The sequence below is a fragment of the Daphnia magna genome, unplaced genomic scaffold (assembly GCF_020631705.1).
Source record: "Daphnia magna isolate NIES unplaced genomic scaffold, ASM2063170v1.1 Dm_contigs491, whole genome shotgun sequence".
Classification (NCBI taxonomy): Eukaryota; Metazoa; Arthropoda; class Branchiopoda; order Diplostraca; family Daphniidae; genus Daphnia; species Daphnia magna.
Genome location: NW_025533360.1, coordinates 1 through 16208, shown reverse-complemented (window position 1 = coordinate 16208; position 16208 = coordinate 1). Strand labels below are relative to the sequence as shown.

Genomic DNA, 16208 nt, shown 5'->3' with positions numbered 1-16208 from the left:
ATCGTGTTCGTTGAGCCACCATTATTCTATGAGATAGAAATTCACATTCCTCAGTAAAGTCACTGATGGTTAAGAACCGCTCTAAACTTCCCTTGTTGGTGTTTAAAAAAATAGCTATCAGTGTGTACGATGTGAAATAACAAAATTTACCACTAGATGGCGTTTAATAGAGTGTCAAAATTCACCACGAGATGGTTTTAACTAAAACTTTGATTCATTTACGAAACTCTTGCTGGCTATAAAAGGTTTGATGCCAACAGCATCCCGTATTCCCAAGCGGTCACCCTTCTAGGTACTAACGGGACCCGACGCAGCTTAACTTCTGGGAGCTGACGAGACCAGGTTTTTTCTGCGTGGTATGGCCGTTGACGTTTTAATACGAGACTGAATTGAATACACTCACGGAATGATTTTCCAACATTGAAACCTACACAAGGACGATTGATTTCTATAATTAAGGATATTGGACTGGTAACCATCGTGTTCGTTGAGCCACCATTATTCTATGAGATAGAAATTCACATTCCTCAGTAAAGTCACTGATGGTTAAGAACCGCTCTAAACTTCCCTTGTTGGTGTTTAAAAAAATAGCTATCAGTGTGTACGATGTGAAATAACAAAATTTACCACTAGATGGCGTTTAATAGAGTGTCAAAATTCACCACGAGATGGTTTTAACTAAAACTTTGATTCATTTACGAAACTCTTGCTGGCTATAAAAGGTTTGATGCCAACAGCATCCCGTTTTCCCAAGCGGTCACCCTTCTAGGTACTAACGGGACCCGACGCAGCTTAACTTCTGGGAGCTGACGAGACCAGGTTTTTTCTGCGTGGTATGGCCGTTGACGTTTTAATACGAGACTGAATTGAATACACTCACGGAATGATTTTCCAACATTGAAACCTACACAAGGACGATTGATTTCTATAATTAAGGATATTGGACTGGTAACCATCGTGTTCGTTGAGCCACCATTATTCTATGAGATAGAAATTCACATTCCTCAGTAAAGTCACTGATGGTTAAGAACCGCTCTAAACTTCCCTTGTTGGTGTTTAAAAAAATAGCTATCAGTGTGTATGATGTGAAATAACAAAATTTACCACTAGATGGCGTTTAATAGAGTGTCAAAATTCACCACGAGATGGTTTTAACTAAAACTTTGATTCATTTACGAAACTCTTGCTGGCTATAAAAGGTTTGATGCCAACAGCATCCCGTATTCCCAAGCGGTCACCCTTCTAGGTACTAACGGGACCCGACGCAGCTTAACTTCTGGGAGCTGACGAGACCAGGTTTTTTCTGCGTGGTATGGCCGTTGACGTTTTAATACGAGACTGAATTGAATACACTCACGGAATGATTTTCCAACATTGAAACCTACACAAGGACGATTGATTTCTATAATTAAGGATATTGGACTGGTAACCATCGTGTTCGTTGAGCCACCATTATTCTATGAGATAGAAATTCACATTCCTCAGTAAAGTCACTGATGGTTAAGAACCGCTCTAAACTTCCCTTGTTGGTGTTTAAAAAAATAGCTATCAGTGTGTACGATGTGAAATAACAAAATTTACCACTAGATGGCGTTTAATAGAGTGTCAAAATTCACCACGAGATGGTTTTAACTAAAACTTTGATTCATTTACGAAACTCTTGCTGGCTATAAAAGGTTTGATGCCAACAGCATCCCGTTTTCCCAAGCGGTCACCCTTCTAGGTACTAACGGGACCCGACGCAGCTTAACTTCTGGGAGCTGACGAGACCAGGTTTTTTCTGCGTGGTATGGCCGTTGACGTTTTAATACGAGACTGAATTGAATACACTCACGGAATGATTTTCCAACATTGAAACCTACACAAGGACGATTGATTTCTATAATTAAGGATATTGGACTGGTAACCATCGTGTTCGTTGAGCCACCATTATTCTATGAGATAGAAATTCACATTCCTCAGTAAAGTCACTGATGGTTAAGAACCGCTCTAAACTTCCCTTGTTGGTGTTTAAAAAAATAGCTATCAGTGTGTATCGATGTGAAATAACAAAATTTACCACTAGATGGCGTTTAATAGAGTGTCAAAATTCACCACGAGATGGTTTTAACTAAAACTTTGATTCATTTACGAAACTCTTGCTGGCTATAAAAGGTTTGATGCCAACAGCATCCCGTATTTCCCAAGCGGTCACCCTTCTAGGTACTAACGGGACCCGACGCAGCTTAACTTCTGGGAGCTGACGAGACCAGGTTTTTTCTGCGTGGTATGGCCGTTGACGTTTTAATACGAGACTGAATTGAATACACTCACGGAATGATTTTCCAACATTGAAACCTACACAAGGACGATTGATTTCTATAATTAAGGATATTGGACTGGTAACCATCGTGTTCGTTGAGCCACCATTATTCTATGAGATAGAAATTCACATTCCTCAGTAAAGTCACTGATGGTTAAGAACCGCTCTAAACTTCCCTTGTTGGTGTTTAAAAAAATAGCTATCAGTGTGTACGATGTGAAATAACAAAATTTACCACTAGATGGCGTTTAATAGAGTGTCAAAATTCACCACGAGATGGTTTTAACTAAAACTTTGATTCATTTACGAAACTCTTGCTGGCTATAAAAGGTTTGATGCCAACAGCATCCCGTTTTCCCAAGCGGTCACCCTTCTAGGTACTAACGGGACCCGACGCAGCTTAACTTCTGGGAGCTGACGAGACCAGGTTTTTTCTGCGTGGTATGGCCGTTGACGTTTTAATACGAGACTGAATTGAATACACTCACGGAATGATTTTCCAACATTGAAACCTACACAAGGACGATTGATTTCTATAATTAAGGATATTGGACTGGTAACCATCGTGTTCGTTGAGCCACCATTATTCTATGAGATAGAAATTCACATTCCTCAGTAAAGTCACTGATGGTTAAGAACCGCTCTAAACTTCCCTTGTTGGTGTTTAAAAAAATAGCTATCAGTGTGTACGATGTGAAATAACAAAATTTACCACTAGATGGCGTTTAATAGAGTGTCAAAATTCACCACGAGATGGTTTTAACTAAAACTTTGATTCATTTACGAAACTCTTGCTGGCTATAAAAGGTTTGATGCCAACAGCATCCCGTTTTCCCAAGCGGTCACCCTTCTAGGTACTAACGGGACCCGACGCAGCTTAACTTCTGGGAGCTGACGAGACCAGGTTTTTTCTGCGTGGTATGGCCGTTGACGTTTTAATACGAGACTGAATTGAATACACTCACGGAATGATTTTCCAACATTGGAAACCTACACAAGGACGATTGATTTCTATAATTAAGGATATTGGACTGGTAACCATCGTGTTCGTTGAGCCACCATTATTCTATGAGATAGAAATTCACATTCCTCAGTAAAGTCACTGATGGTTAAGAACCGCTCTAAACTTCCCTTGTTGGTGTTTAAAAAAATAGCTATCAGTGTGTACGATGTGAAATAACAAAATTTACCACTAGATGGCGTTTAATAGAGTGTCAAAATTCACCACGAGATGGTTTTAACTAAAACTTTGATTCATTTACGAAACTCTTGCTGGCTATAAAAGGTTTGATGCCAACAGCATCCCGTTTTCCCAAGCGGTCACCCTTCTAGGTACTAACGGGACCCGACGCAGCTTAACTTCTGGGAGCTGACGAGACCAGGTTTTTTCTGCGTGGTATGGCCGTTGACGTTTTAATACGAGACTGAATTGAATACACTCACGGAATGATTTTCCAACATTGAAACCTACACAAGGACGATTGATTTCTATAATTAAGGATATTGGACTGGTAACCATCGTGTTCGTTGAGCCACCATTATTCTATGAGATAGAAATTCACATTCCTCAGTAAAGTCACTGATGGTTAAGAACCGCTCTAAACTTCCCTTGTTGGTGTTTAAAAAAATAGCTATCAGTGTGTACGATGTGAAATAACAAAATTTACCACTAGATGGCGTTTAATAGAGTGTCAAAATTCACCACGAGATGGTTTTAACTAAAACTTTGATTCATTTACGAAACTCTTGCTGGCTATAAAAGGTTTGATGCCAACAGCATCCCGTATTCCCAAGCGGTCACCCTTCTAGGTACTAACGGGACCCGACGCAGCTTAACTTCTGGGAGCTGACGAGACCAGGTTTTTTCTGCGTGGTATGGCCGTTGACGTTTTAATACGAGACTGAATTGAATACACTCACGGAATGATTTTCCAACATTGAAACCTACACAAGGACGATTGATTTCTATAATTAAGGATATTGGACTGGTAACCATCGTGTTCGTTGAGCCACCATTATTCTATGAGATAGAAATTCACATTCCTCAGTAAAGTCACTGATGGTTAAGAACCGCTCTAAACTTCCCTTGTTGGTGTTTAAAAAAATAGCTATCAGTGTGTACGATGTGAAATAACAAAATTTACCACTAGATGGCGTTTAATAGAGTGTCAAAATTCACCACGAGATGGTTTTAACTAAAACTTTGATTCATTTACGAAACTCTTGCTGGCTATAAAAGGTTTGATGCCAACAGCATCCCGTTTTCCCAAGCGGTCATCCTTCTAGGTACTAACGGGACCCGACGCAGCTTAACTTCTGGGAGCTGACGAGACCAGGTTTTTTCTGCGTGGTATGGCCGTTGACGTTTTAATACGAGACTGAATTGAATACACTCACGGAATGATTTTCCAACATTGAAACCTACACAAGGACGATTGATTTCTATAATTAAGGATATTGGACTGGTAACCATCGTGTTCGTTGAGCCACCATTATTCTATGAGATAGAAATTCACATTCCTCAGTAAAGTCACTGATGGTTAAGAACCGCTCTAAACTTCCCTTGTTGGTGTTTAAAAAAATAGCTATCAGTGTGTATGATGTGAAATAACAAAATTTACCACTAGATGGCGTTTAATAGAGTGTCAAAATTCACCACGAGATGGTTTTAACTAAAACTTTGATTCATTTACGAAACTCTTGCTGGCTATAAAAGGTTTGATGCCAACAGCATCCCGTATTCCCAAGCGGTCACCCTTCTAGGTACTAACGGGACCCGACGCAGCTTAACTTCTGGGAGCTGACGAGACCAGGTTTTTTCTGCGTGGTATGGCCGTTGACGTTTTAATACGAGACTGAATTGAATACACTCACGGAATGATTTTCCAACATTGAAACCTACACAAGGACGATTGATTTCTATAATTAAGGATATTGGACTGGTAACCATCGTGTTCGTTGAGCCCCCATTATTCTATGAGATAGAAATTCACATTCCTCAGTAAAGTCACTGATGGTTAAGAACCGCTCTAAACTTCCCTTGTTGGTGTTTAAAAAAATAGCTATCAGTGTGTACGATGTGAAATAACAAAATTTACCACTAGATGGCGTTTAATAGAGTGTCAAAATTCACCACGAGATGGTTTTAACTAAAACTTTGATTCATTTACGAAACTCTTGCTGGCTATAAAAGGTTTGATGCCAACAGCATCCCGTTTTCCCAAGCGGTCATCCTTCTAGGTACTAACGGGACCCGACGCAGCTTAACTTCTGGGAGCTGACGAGACCAGGTTTTTTCTGCGTGGTATGGCCGTTGACGTTTTAATACGAGACTGAATTGAATACACTCACGGAATGATTTTCCAACATTGGAAACCTACACAAGGACGATTGATTTCTATAATTAAGGATATTGGACTGGTAACCATCGTGTTCGTTGAGCCACCATTATTCTATGAGATAGAAATTCACATTCCTCAGTAAAGTCACTGATGGTTAAGAACCGCTCTAAACTTCCCTTGTTGGTGTTTAAAAAAATAGCTATCAGTGTGTACGATGTGAAATAACAAAATTTACCACTAGATGGCGTTTAATAGAGTGTCAAAATTCACCACGAGATGGTTTTAACTAAAACTTTGATTCATTTACGAAACTCTTGCTGGCTATAAAAGGTTTGATGCCAACAGCATCCCGTTTTCCCAAGCGGTCATCCTTCTAGGTACTAACGGGACCCGACGCAGCTTAACTTCTGGGAGCTGACGAGACCAGGTTTTTTCTGCGTGGTATGGCCGTTGACGTTTTAATACGAGACTGAATTGAATACACTCACGGAATGATTTTCCAACATTGAAACCTACACAAGGACGATTGATTTCTATAATTAAGGATATTGGACTGGTAACCATCGTGTTCGTTGAGCCACCATTATTCTATGAGATAGAAATTCACATTCCTCAGTAAAGTCACTGATGGTTAAGAACCGCTCTAAACTTCCCTTGTTGGTGTTTAAAAAAATAGCTATCAGTGTGTACGATGTGAAATAACAAAATTTACCACTAGATGGCGTTTAATAGAGTGTCAAAATTCACCACGAGATGGTTTTAACTAAAACTTTGATTCATTTACGAAACTCTTGCTGGCTATAAAAGGTTTGATGCCAATGGCAACAGCATCCCGTTTTCCCAAGCGGTCACCCTTCTAGGTACTAACGGGACCCGACGCAGCTTAACTTCTGGGAGCTGACGAGACCAGGTTTTTTCTGCGTGGTATGGCCGTTGACGTTTTAATACGAGACTGAATTGAATACACTCACGGAATGATTTTCCAACATTGAAACCTACACAAGGACGATTGATTTCTATAATTAAGGATATTGGACTGGTAACCATCGTGTTCGTTGAGCCACCATTATTCTATGAGATAGAAATTCACATTCCTCAGTAAAGTCACTGATGGTTAAGAACCGCTCTAAACTTCCCTTGTTGGTGTTTAAAAAAATAGCTATCAGTGTGTACGATGTGAAATAACAAAATTTACCACTAGATGGCGTTTAATAGAGTGTCAAAATTCACCACGAGATGGTTTTAACTAAAACTTTGATTCATTTACGAAACTCTTGCTGGCTATAAAAGGTTTGATGCCCACCCCCCCCCTTTTTCCCCCGGGGTCCCCCTTCTTGGTACTAACGGGACCCGACGCAGCTCAACTCATCCGGGAGCCCCCTTTTTTTTTTTTAAAGGGGGCCCCGGGGGTTTTTTTTTGGGAGCTGACGAGACCAGGTTTTTTCTGCGTGGTATGGCCGTTGACGTTTTAATACGAGACTGAATTGAATACACTCACGGAATGATTTTCCAACATTGAAACCTACACAAGGACGATTGATTTCTATAATTAAGGATATTGGACTGGTAACCATCGTGTTCGTTGAGCCACCATTATTCTATGAGATAGAAATTCACATTCCTCAGTAAAGTCACTGATGGTTAAGAACCGCTCTAAACTTCCCTTGTTGGTGTTTAAAAAAATAGCTATCAGTGTGTACGATGTGAAATAACAAAATTTACCACTAGATGGCGTTTAATAGAGTGTCAAAATTCACCACGAGATGGTTTTAACTAAAACTTTGATTCATTTACGAAACTCTTGCTGGCTATAAAAGGTTTGATGCCAACAGACATCCCGTTTTCCCCCCCCCCCCCCCTTTTTTTTTTTAACGGGGCCCCCCCCCGCTTAATTTCTGGGAGCTGACGAGACCAGGCTGGTTTTCTGCGTGGTATGGCCGTTGACGTTTTAATACGAGACTGAATTGAATACACTCACGGAATGATTTTCCAACATTGAAACCTACACAAGGACGATTGATTTCTATAATTAAGGATATTGGACTGGTAACCATCGTGTTCGTTGAGCCACCATTATTCTATGAGATAGAAATTCACATTCCTCAGTAAAGTCACTGATGGTTAAGAACCGCTCTAAACTTCCCTTGTTGGTGTTTAAAAAAATAGCTATCAGTGTGTATGATGTGAAATAACAAAATTTACCACTAGATGGCGTTTAATAGAGTGTCAAAATTCACCACGAGATGGTTTTAACTAAAACTTTGATTCATTTACGAAACTCTTGCTGGCTATAAAAGGTTTGATGCCAACAGCATCCCGTATTCCCAAGCGGTCACCCTTCTAGGTACTAACGGGACCCGACGCAGCTTAACTTCTGGGAGCTGACGAGACCAGGTTTTTTCTGCGTGGTATGGCCGTTGACGTTTTAATACGAGACTGAATTGAATACACTCACGGAATGATTTTCCAACATTGAAACCTACACAAGGACGATTGATTTCTATAATTAAGGATATTGGACTGGTAACCATCGTGTTCGTTGAGCCACCATTATTCTATGAGATAGAAATTCACATTCCTCAGTAAAGTCACTGATGGTTAAGAACCGCTCTAAACTTCCCTTGTTGGTGTTTAAAAAAATAGCTATCAGTGTGTACGATGTGAAATAACAAAATTTACCACTAGATGGCGTTTAATAGAGTGTCAAAATTCACCACGAGATGGTTTTAACTAAAACTTTGATTCATTTACGAAACTCTTGCTGGCTATAAAAGGTTTGATGCCAACAGCATCCCGTATTCCCAAGCGGTCACCCTTCTAGGTACTAACGGGACCCGACGCAGCTTAACTTCTGGGAGCTGACGAGACCAGGTTTTTTCTGCGTGGTATGGCCGTTGACGTTTTAATACGAGACTGAATTGAATACACTCACGGAATGATTTTCCAACATTGGAAACCTACACAAGGACGATTGATTTCTATAATTAAGGATATTGGACTGGTAACCATCGTGTTCGTTGAGCCCCCATTATTCTATGAGATAGAAATTCACATTCCTCAGTAAAGTCACTGATGGTTAAGAACCGCTCTAAACTTCCCTTGTTGGTGTTTAAAAAAATAGCTATCAGTGTGTACGATGTGAAATAACAAAATTTACCACTAGATGGCGTTTAATAGAGTGTCAAAATTCACCACGAGATGGTTTTAACTAAAACTTTGATTCATTTACGAAACTCTTGCTGGCTATAAAAGGTTTGATGCCAACAGCATCCCGTATTCCCAAGCGGTCACCCTTCTAGGTACTAACGGGACCCGACGCAGCTTAACTTCTGGGAGCTGACGAGACCAGGTTTTTTCTGCGTGGTATGGCCGTTGACGTTTTAATACGAGACTGAATTGAATACACTCACGGAATGATTTTCCAACATTGGAAACCTACACAAGGACGATTGATTTCTATAATTAAGGATATTGGACTGGTAACCATCGTGTTCGTTGAGCCACCATTATTCTATGAGATAGAAATTCACATTCCTCAGTAAAGTCACTGATGGTTAAGAACCGCTCTAAACTTCCCTTGTTGGTGTTTAAAAAAATAGCTATCAGTGTGTACGATGTGAAATAACAAAATTTACCACTAGATGGCGTTTAATAGAGTGTCAAAATTCACCACGAGATGGTTTTAACTAAAACTTTGATTCATTTACGAAACTCTTGCTGGCTATAAAAGGTTTGATGCCAACAGCATCCCGTATTCCCAAGCGGTCACCCTTCTAGGTACTAACGGGACCCGACGCAGCTTAAACTTCTGGGAGCTGACGAGACCAGGTTTTTTCTGCGTGGTATGGCCGTTGACGTTTTAATACGAGACTGAATTGAATACACTCACGGAATGATTTTCCAACATTGAAACCTACACAAGGACGATTGATTTCTATAATTAAGGATATTGGACTGGTAACCATCGTGTTCGTTGAGCCACCATTATTCTATGAGATAGAAATTCACATTCCTCAGTAAAGTCACTGATGGTTAAGAACCGCTCTAAACTTCCCTTGTTGGTGTTTAAAAAAATAGCTATCAGTGTGTACGATGTGAAATAACAAAATTTACCACTAGATGGCGTTTAATAGAGTGTCAAAATTCACCACGAGATGGTTTTAACTAAAACTTTGATTCATTTACGAAACTCTTGCTGGCTATAAAAGGTTTGATGCCAACAGCATCCCGTATTCCCAAGCGGTCACCCTTCTAGGTACTAACGGGACCCGACGCAGCTTAACTTCTGGGAGCTGACGAGACCAGGTTTTTTCTGCGTGGTATGGCCGTTGACGTTTTAATACGAGACTGAATTGAATACACTCACGGAATGATTTTCCAACATTGAAACCTACACAAGGACGATTGATTTCTATAATTAAGGATATTGGACTGGTAACCATCGTGTTCGTTGAGCCACCATTATTCTATGAGATAGAAATTCACATTCCTCAGTAAAGTCACTGATGGTTAAGAACCGCTCTAAACTTCCCTTGTTGGTGTTTAAAAAAATAGCTATCAGTGTGTACGATGTGAAATAACAAAATTTACCACTAGATGGCGTTTAATAGAGTGTCAAAATTCACCACGAGATGGTTTTAACTAAAACTTTGATTCATTTACGAAACTCTTGCTGGCTATAAAAGGTTTGATGCCAACAGCATCCCGTTTTCCCAAGCGGTCACGGTCCCTTCTAGGTACTAACGGGACCCGACGCAGCTTAACTTCTGGGAGGCTGACGAGACCAGGTTTTTTCTGCGTGGTATGGCCGTTGACGTTTTAATACGAGACTGAATTGAATACACTCACGGAATGATTTTCCAACATTGGAAACCTACACAAGGACGATTGATTTCTATAATTAAGGATATTGGACTGGTAACCATCGTGTTCGTTGAGCCACCCATTATTCTATGAGATAGAAATTCACATTCCTCAGTAAAGTCACTGATGGTTAAGAACCGCTCTAAACTTCCCTTGTTGGTGTTTAAAAAAATAGCTATCAGTGTGTACGATGTGAAATAACAAAATTTACCACTAGATGGCGTTTAATAGAGTGTCAAAATTCACCACGAGATGGTTTTAACTAAAACTTTGATTCATTTACGAAACTCTTGCTGGCTATAAAAGGTTTGATGCCAACAGCATCCCGTTTTCCCAAGCGGTCATCCTTCTAGGTACTAACGGGACCCGACGCAGCTTAACTTCTGGGAGCTGACGAGACCAGGTTTTTTCTGCGTGGTATGGCCGTTGACGTTTTAATACGAGACTGAATTGAATACACCGGAAGATTTCCAACAGAAACCTACACAGGACGAGATTTCAAAAAGGAATTGACTGGTAACAAAAAAATTCACACTCAAAGCACGATCCCCGCTAGCTCCCTAATGGCTCACCCAGATGGCAGAAAATGAGTTCAGGTTTTTCTGCGTGGAGGCCGGACGTTTAATACGGACGAATTGAATACACTCACGGAATGATTTTCCAACATTGAAACCTACACAAGGACGATTGATTTCTATAATTAAGGATATTGGACTGGTAACCATCGTGTTCGTTGAGCCACCATTATTCTATGAGATAGAAATTCACATTCCTCAGTAAAGTCACTGATGGTTAAGAACCGCTCTAAACTTCCCTTGTTGGTGTTTAAAAAAATAGCTATCAGTGTGTACGATGTGAAATAACAAAATTTACCACTAGATGGCGTTTAATAGAGTGTCAAAATTCACCACGAGATGGTTTTAACTAAAACTTTGATTCATTTACGAAACTCTTGCTGGCTATAAAAGGTTTGATGCCAACAGCATCCCGTTTTCCCAAGCGGTCACCCTTCTAGGTACTAACGGGACCCGACGCAGCTTAACTTCTGGGAGCTGACGAGACCAGGTTTTCTGCGTTCTGCGTGGTATGGCCGTTGACGTTTTAATACGAGACTGAATTGAATACACTCACGGAATGATTTTCCAACATTGAAACCTACACAAGGACGATTGATTTCTATAATTAAGGATATTGGACTGGTAACCATCGTGTTCGTTGAGCCCCCATTATTCTATGAGATAGAAATTCACATTCCTCAGTAAAGTCACTGATGGTTAAGAACCGCTCTAAACTTCCCTTGTTGGTGTTTAAAAAAATAGCTATCAGTGTGTACGATGTGAAATAACAAAATTTACCACTAGATGGCGTTTAATAGAGTGTCAAAATTCACCACGAGATGGTTTTAACTAAAACTTTGATTCATTTACGAAACTCTTGCTGGCTATAAAAGGTTTGATGCCAACAGCATCCCGTATTCCCAAGCGGTCACCCTTCTAGGTACTAACGGGACCCGACGCAGCTTAACTTCTGGGAGCTGACGAGACCAGGTTTTTTTGCGTGGGGTATGGCCGTTGACGTTTTAAATACGAGACTGAATTGAATACACTCACGGAATGATTTTCCAACATTGGAAACCTACACAAGGACGATTGATTTCTATAATTAAGGATATTGGACTGGTAACCATCGTGTTCGTTGAGCCCCCATTATTCTATGAGATAGAAATTCACATTCCTCAGTAAAGTCACTGATGGTTAAGAACCGCTCTAAACTTCCCTTGTTGGTGTTTAAAAAAATAGCTATCAGTGTGTACGATGTGAAATAACAAAATTTACCACTAGATGGCGTTTAATAGAGTGTCAAAATTCACCACGAGATGGTTTTAACTAAAACTTTGATTCATTTACGAAACTCTTGCTGGCTATAAAAGGTTTGATGCCAACAGCATCCCGTATTCCCAAGCGGTCACCCTTCTAGGTACTAACGGGACCCGACGCAGCTTAACTTCTGGGGCTGACGAGACCAGGTTTTTTCTGCGTGGTATGGCCGTTGACGTTTTAATACGAGACTGAATTGAATACACTCACGGAATGATTTTCCAACATTGAAACCTACACAAGGACGATTGATTTCTATAATTAAGGATATTGGACTGGTAACCATCGTGTTCGTTGAGCCACCATTATTCTATGAGATAGAAATTCACATTCCTCAGTAAAGTCACTGATGGTTAAGAACCGCTCTAAACTTCCCTTGTTGGTGTTTAAAAAAATAGCTATCAGTGTGTACGATGTGAAATAACAAAATTTACCACTAGATGGCGTTTAATAGAGTGTCAAAATTCACCACGAGATGGTTTTAACTAAAACTTTGATTCATTTACGAAACTCTTGCTGGCTATAAAAGGTTTGATGCCAACAGCATCCCGTTTTCCCAAGCGGTCACCCTTCTAGGTACTAACGGGACCCGACGCCAAGCTTAACTTCTGGGAGCTGACGAGACCAGGTTTTTTCTGCGTGGTATGGCCGTTGACGTTTTAATACGAGACTGAATTGAATACACTCACGGAATGATTTTCCAACATTGAAACCTACACAAGGACGATTGATTTCTATAATTAAGGATATTGGACTGGTAACCATCGTGTTCGTTGAGCCACCATTATTCTATGAGATAGAAATTCACATTCCTCAGTAAAGTCACTGATGGTTAAGAACCGCTCTAAACTTCCCTTGTTGGTGTTTAAAAAAATAGCTATCAGTGTGTACGATGTGAAATAACAAAATTTACCACTAGATGGCGTTTAATAGAGTGTCAAAATTCACCACGAGATGGTTTTTAACTAAAACTTTGATTCATTTACGAAACTCTTGCTGGCTATAAAAGGTTTGATGCCAACAGCATCCCCTTATTCCCAAGCGGTCACCCTTCTAGGTACTAACGGGACCCGACGCAGCTTAACTTCTGGGAGCTGACGAGACCAGGTTTTTTCTGCGTGGTATGGCCGTTGACGTTTTAATACGAGACTGAATTGAATACACTCACGGAATGATTTTCCAACATTGAAACCTACACAAGGACGATTGATTTCTATAATTAAGGATATTGGACTGGTAACCATCGTGTTCGTTGAGCCACCCATTATTCTATGAGATAGAAATTCACATTCCTCAGGTAAAGTCACTGATGGTTAAGAACCGCTCTAAACTTCCCTTGTTGGTGTTTAAAAAAATAGCTATCAGTGTGTACGATGTGAAATAACAAAATTTACCACTAGATGGCGTTTAATAGAGTGTCAAAATTCACCACGAGATGGTTTTAACTAAAACTTTGATTCATTTACGAAACTCTTGCTGGCTATAAAAGGTTTGATGCCAACAGCATCCCGTATTTCCCAAGCGGTCATCCTTCTAGGTACTAACGGGACCCGACGCAGCTTAACTTCTGGGAGCTGACGAGACCAGGTTTTTTCTGCGTGGTATGGCCGTTGACGTTTTAATACGAGACTGAATTGAATACACTCACGGAATGATTTTCCAACATTGAAACCTACACAAGGACGATTGATTTCTATAATTAAGGATATTGGACTGGTAACCATCGTGTTCGTTGAGCCACCATTATTCTATGAGATAGAAATTCACATTCCTCAGTAAAGTCACTGATGGTTAAGAACCGCTCTAAACTTCCCTTGTTGGTGTTTAAAAAAATAGCTATCAGTGTGTATGATGTGAAATAACAAAATTTACCACTAGATGGCGTTTAATAGAGTGTCAAAATTCACCACGAGATGGTTTTAACTAAAACTTTGATTCATTTACGAAACTCTTGCTGGCTATAAAAGGTTTGATGCCAACAGCATCCCGTATTCCCAAGCGGTCACCCTTCTAGGTACTAACGGGACCCGACGCAGCTTAACTTCTGGGGGCCGGAGCGAGACCAGGTTTTTTCTGCGTGGTATGGCCGTTGACATTTTAATACGAGACTGAATTGAATACACTCACGGAATGATTTTCCAACATTGGAAACCTACACAAGGACGATTGATTTCTATAATTAAGGATATTGGACTGGTAACCATCGTGTTCGTTGAGCCACCCATTTATTCTATGAGATAGGAAATTCACATTCCTCAATAAAGTCACTGATGGTTAAGAACCGCTCTAAACTTCCCTTGTTGGTGTTTAAAAAAATAGCTATCAGTGTGTACGATGTGAAATAACAAAATTTACCACTAGATGGCGTTTAATAGAGTGTCAAAATTCACCACGAGATGGTTTTAACTAAAACTTTGATTCATTTACGAAACTCTTGCTGGCTATAAAAGGTTTGATGCCAACAGCATCCCGTTTTCCCAAGCGGTCATCCTTCTAGGTACTAACGGGACCCGACGCAGCTTAACTTCTGGGAGCTGACGAGACCAGGTTTTTTCTGCGTGGTATGGCCGTTGACGTTTTAATACGAGACTGAATTGAATACACTCACGGAATGATTTTCCAACATTGGAAACCTACACAAGGACGATTGATTTCTATAATTAAGGATATTGGACTGGTAACCATCGTGTTCGTTGAGCCACCATTATTCTATGAGATAGAAATTCACATTCCTCAGTAAAGTCACTGATGGTTAAGAACCGCTCTAAACTTCCCTTGTTGGTGTTTAAAAAAATAGCTATCAGTGTGTACGATGTGAAATAACAAAATTTACCACTAGATGGCGTTTAATAGAGTGTCAAAATTCACCACGAGATGGTTTTAACTAAAACTTTGATTCATTTACGAAACTCTTGCTGGCTATAAAGGTTTGATGCCAACAGCATCCCGTATTCCCAAGCGGTCACCCTTCTAGGTACTAACGGGACCCGACGCAGCTTAACTTCTGGGAGCTGACGAGACCAGGTTTTTTCTGCGTGGTATGGCCGTTGACATTTTAATACAGAGACTGAATTGAATACACTCACGGAATGATTTTCCAACATTGAAACCTACACAAGGACGATTGATTTCTATAATTAAGGATATTGGACTGGTAACCATCGTGTTCGTTGAGCCCCCATTATTCTATGAGATAGAAATTCACATTCCTCAGTAAAGTCACTGATGGTTAAGAACCGCTCTAAACTTCCCTTGTTGGTGTTTAAAAAAATAGCTATCAGTGTGTACGATGTGAAATAACAAAATTTACCACTAGATGGCGTTTAATAGAGTGTCAAAATTCACCACGAGATGGTTTTAACTAAAACTTTGATTCATTTACGAAACTCTTGCTGGCTATAAAGGTTTGATGCCAACAGCATCCCGTTTTCCCAAGCGGTCATCCTTCTAGGTACTAACGGGACCCGACGCAGCTTAACTTCTGGGGCCGGAGCTGCGAGACCAGGTTTTTTCTGCGTGGTATGGCCGTTGACGTTTTAATACGAGACTGAATTGAATACACTCACGGAATGATTTTCCAACATTGGAAACCTACACAAGGACGATTGATTTCTATAATTAAGGATATTGGACTGGTAACCATCGTGTTCGTTGAGCCACCATTATTCTATGAGATAGAAATTCACATTCCTCAGTAAAGTCACTGATGGTTAAGAACCGCTCTAAACTTCCCTTGTTGGTGTTTAAAAAAATAGCTATCAGTGTGTACGATGTGAAATAACAAAATTTACCACTAGATGGCGTTTAATGGGTGTCAGCGTAACT

General features: G+C 40.2%; 14 non-coding genes and 17 pseudogenes across 14 annotated transcripts; all 31 read right to left on the bottom strand.

Annotated features, from left to right (window-relative positions):
* Window positions 1–251: 251 nt before the first annotated feature.
* On the bottom strand, window positions 252–370 carry LOC123469018. The gene has a single exon (XR_006642428.1). It is a non-coding gene; the product is annotated as a 5S ribosomal RNA (ribosomal RNA).
* A 358-nt stretch (window positions 371–728) lies between these two features.
* Window positions 729–847, bottom strand: LOC123469042. The gene has a single exon (XR_006642454.1). It is a non-coding gene; the product is annotated as a 5S ribosomal RNA (ribosomal RNA).
* A 358-nt stretch (window positions 848–1205) lies between these two features.
* Window positions 1206–1324, bottom strand: LOC123469017. The gene has a single exon (XR_006642427.1). It is a non-coding gene; the product is annotated as a 5S ribosomal RNA (ribosomal RNA).
* Window positions 1325–1682: 358 nt separating this feature from the next.
* Window positions 1683–1801, bottom strand: LOC123469041. Its single transcript, XR_006642452.1, has one exon. It is a non-coding gene; the product is annotated as a 5S ribosomal RNA (ribosomal RNA).
* Window positions 1802–2160: 359 nt separating this feature from the next.
* LOC123468994 lies at window positions 2161–2280 on the bottom strand (annotated as a pseudogene).
* A 358-nt stretch (window positions 2281–2638) lies between these two features.
* LOC123469040 lies at window positions 2639–2757 on the bottom strand. The gene has a single exon (XR_006642451.1). It is a non-coding gene; the product is annotated as a 5S ribosomal RNA (ribosomal RNA).
* Window positions 2758–3115: 358 nt separating this feature from the next.
* Window positions 3116–3234, bottom strand: LOC123469039. Its single transcript, XR_006642450.1, has one exon. It is a non-coding gene; the product is annotated as a 5S ribosomal RNA (ribosomal RNA).
* Window positions 3235–3593: 359 nt separating this feature from the next.
* On the bottom strand, window positions 3594–3712 carry LOC123469038. Its single transcript, XR_006642449.1, has one exon. It is a non-coding gene; the product is annotated as a 5S ribosomal RNA (ribosomal RNA).
* Window positions 3713–4070: 358 nt separating this feature from the next.
* LOC123469010 lies at window positions 4071–4189 on the bottom strand. The gene has a single exon (XR_006642426.1). It is a non-coding gene; the product is annotated as a 5S ribosomal RNA (ribosomal RNA).
* A 358-nt stretch (window positions 4190–4547) lies between these two features.
* LOC123469061 lies at window positions 4548–4666 on the bottom strand (annotated as a pseudogene).
* Window positions 4667–5024: 358 nt separating this feature from the next.
* On the bottom strand, window positions 5025–5143 carry LOC123468999. Its single transcript, XR_006642425.1, has one exon. It is a non-coding gene; the product is annotated as a 5S ribosomal RNA (ribosomal RNA).
* Window positions 5144–5501: 358 nt separating this feature from the next.
* Window positions 5502–5620, bottom strand: LOC123469060 (annotated as a pseudogene).
* A 359-nt stretch (window positions 5621–5979) lies between these two features.
* LOC123469059 lies at window positions 5980–6098 on the bottom strand (annotated as a pseudogene).
* A 364-nt stretch (window positions 6099–6462) lies between these two features.
* LOC123469054 lies at window positions 6463–6581 on the bottom strand (annotated as a pseudogene).
* A 1365-nt stretch (window positions 6582–7946) lies between these two features.
* On the bottom strand, window positions 7947–8065 carry LOC123469058. The gene has a single exon (XR_006642467.1). It is a non-coding gene; the product is annotated as a 5S ribosomal RNA (ribosomal RNA).
* A 358-nt stretch (window positions 8066–8423) lies between these two features.
* On the bottom strand, window positions 8424–8542 carry LOC123469047. Its single transcript, XR_006642459.1, has one exon. It is a non-coding gene; the product is annotated as a 5S ribosomal RNA (ribosomal RNA).
* Window positions 8543–8901: 359 nt separating this feature from the next.
* On the bottom strand, window positions 8902–9020 carry LOC123469036. Its single transcript, XR_006642446.1, has one exon. It is a non-coding gene; the product is annotated as a 5S ribosomal RNA (ribosomal RNA).
* Window positions 9021–9379: 359 nt separating this feature from the next.
* LOC123468998 lies at window positions 9380–9499 on the bottom strand (annotated as a pseudogene).
* A 358-nt stretch (window positions 9500–9857) lies between these two features.
* LOC123469025 lies at window positions 9858–9976 on the bottom strand. Its single transcript, XR_006642435.1, has one exon. It is a non-coding gene; the product is annotated as a 5S ribosomal RNA (ribosomal RNA).
* Window positions 9977–10334: 358 nt separating this feature from the next.
* On the bottom strand, window positions 10335–10458 carry LOC123469016 (annotated as a pseudogene).
* Window positions 10459–10818: 360 nt separating this feature from the next.
* Window positions 10819–10937, bottom strand: LOC123469057 (annotated as a pseudogene).
* Window positions 10938–11480: 543 nt separating this feature from the next.
* LOC123468997 lies at window positions 11481–11604 on the bottom strand (annotated as a pseudogene).
* Window positions 11605–11962: 358 nt separating this feature from the next.
* On the bottom strand, window positions 11963–12082 carry LOC123469014 (annotated as a pseudogene).
* A 360-nt stretch (window positions 12083–12442) lies between these two features.
* LOC123469003 lies at window positions 12443–12560 on the bottom strand (annotated as a pseudogene).
* Window positions 12561–12918: 358 nt separating this feature from the next.
* On the bottom strand, window positions 12919–13039 carry LOC123469009 (annotated as a pseudogene).
* Window positions 13040–13398: 359 nt separating this feature from the next.
* Window positions 13399–13518, bottom strand: LOC123469002 (annotated as a pseudogene).
* A 360-nt stretch (window positions 13519–13878) lies between these two features.
* Window positions 13879–13998, bottom strand: LOC123469004 (annotated as a pseudogene).
* Window positions 13999–14356: 358 nt separating this feature from the next.
* On the bottom strand, window positions 14357–14477 carry LOC123469006 (annotated as a pseudogene).
* Window positions 14478–14839: 362 nt separating this feature from the next.
* On the bottom strand, window positions 14840–14958 carry LOC123469056 (annotated as a pseudogene).
* A 358-nt stretch (window positions 14959–15316) lies between these two features.
* On the bottom strand, window positions 15317–15435 carry LOC123468993. Its single transcript, XR_006642424.1, has one exon. It is a non-coding gene; the product is annotated as a 5S ribosomal RNA (ribosomal RNA).
* A 358-nt stretch (window positions 15436–15793) lies between these two features.
* On the bottom strand, window positions 15794–15916 carry LOC123469013 (annotated as a pseudogene).
* Between the last annotated feature and the right edge of the window lie 292 nt (window positions 15917–16208).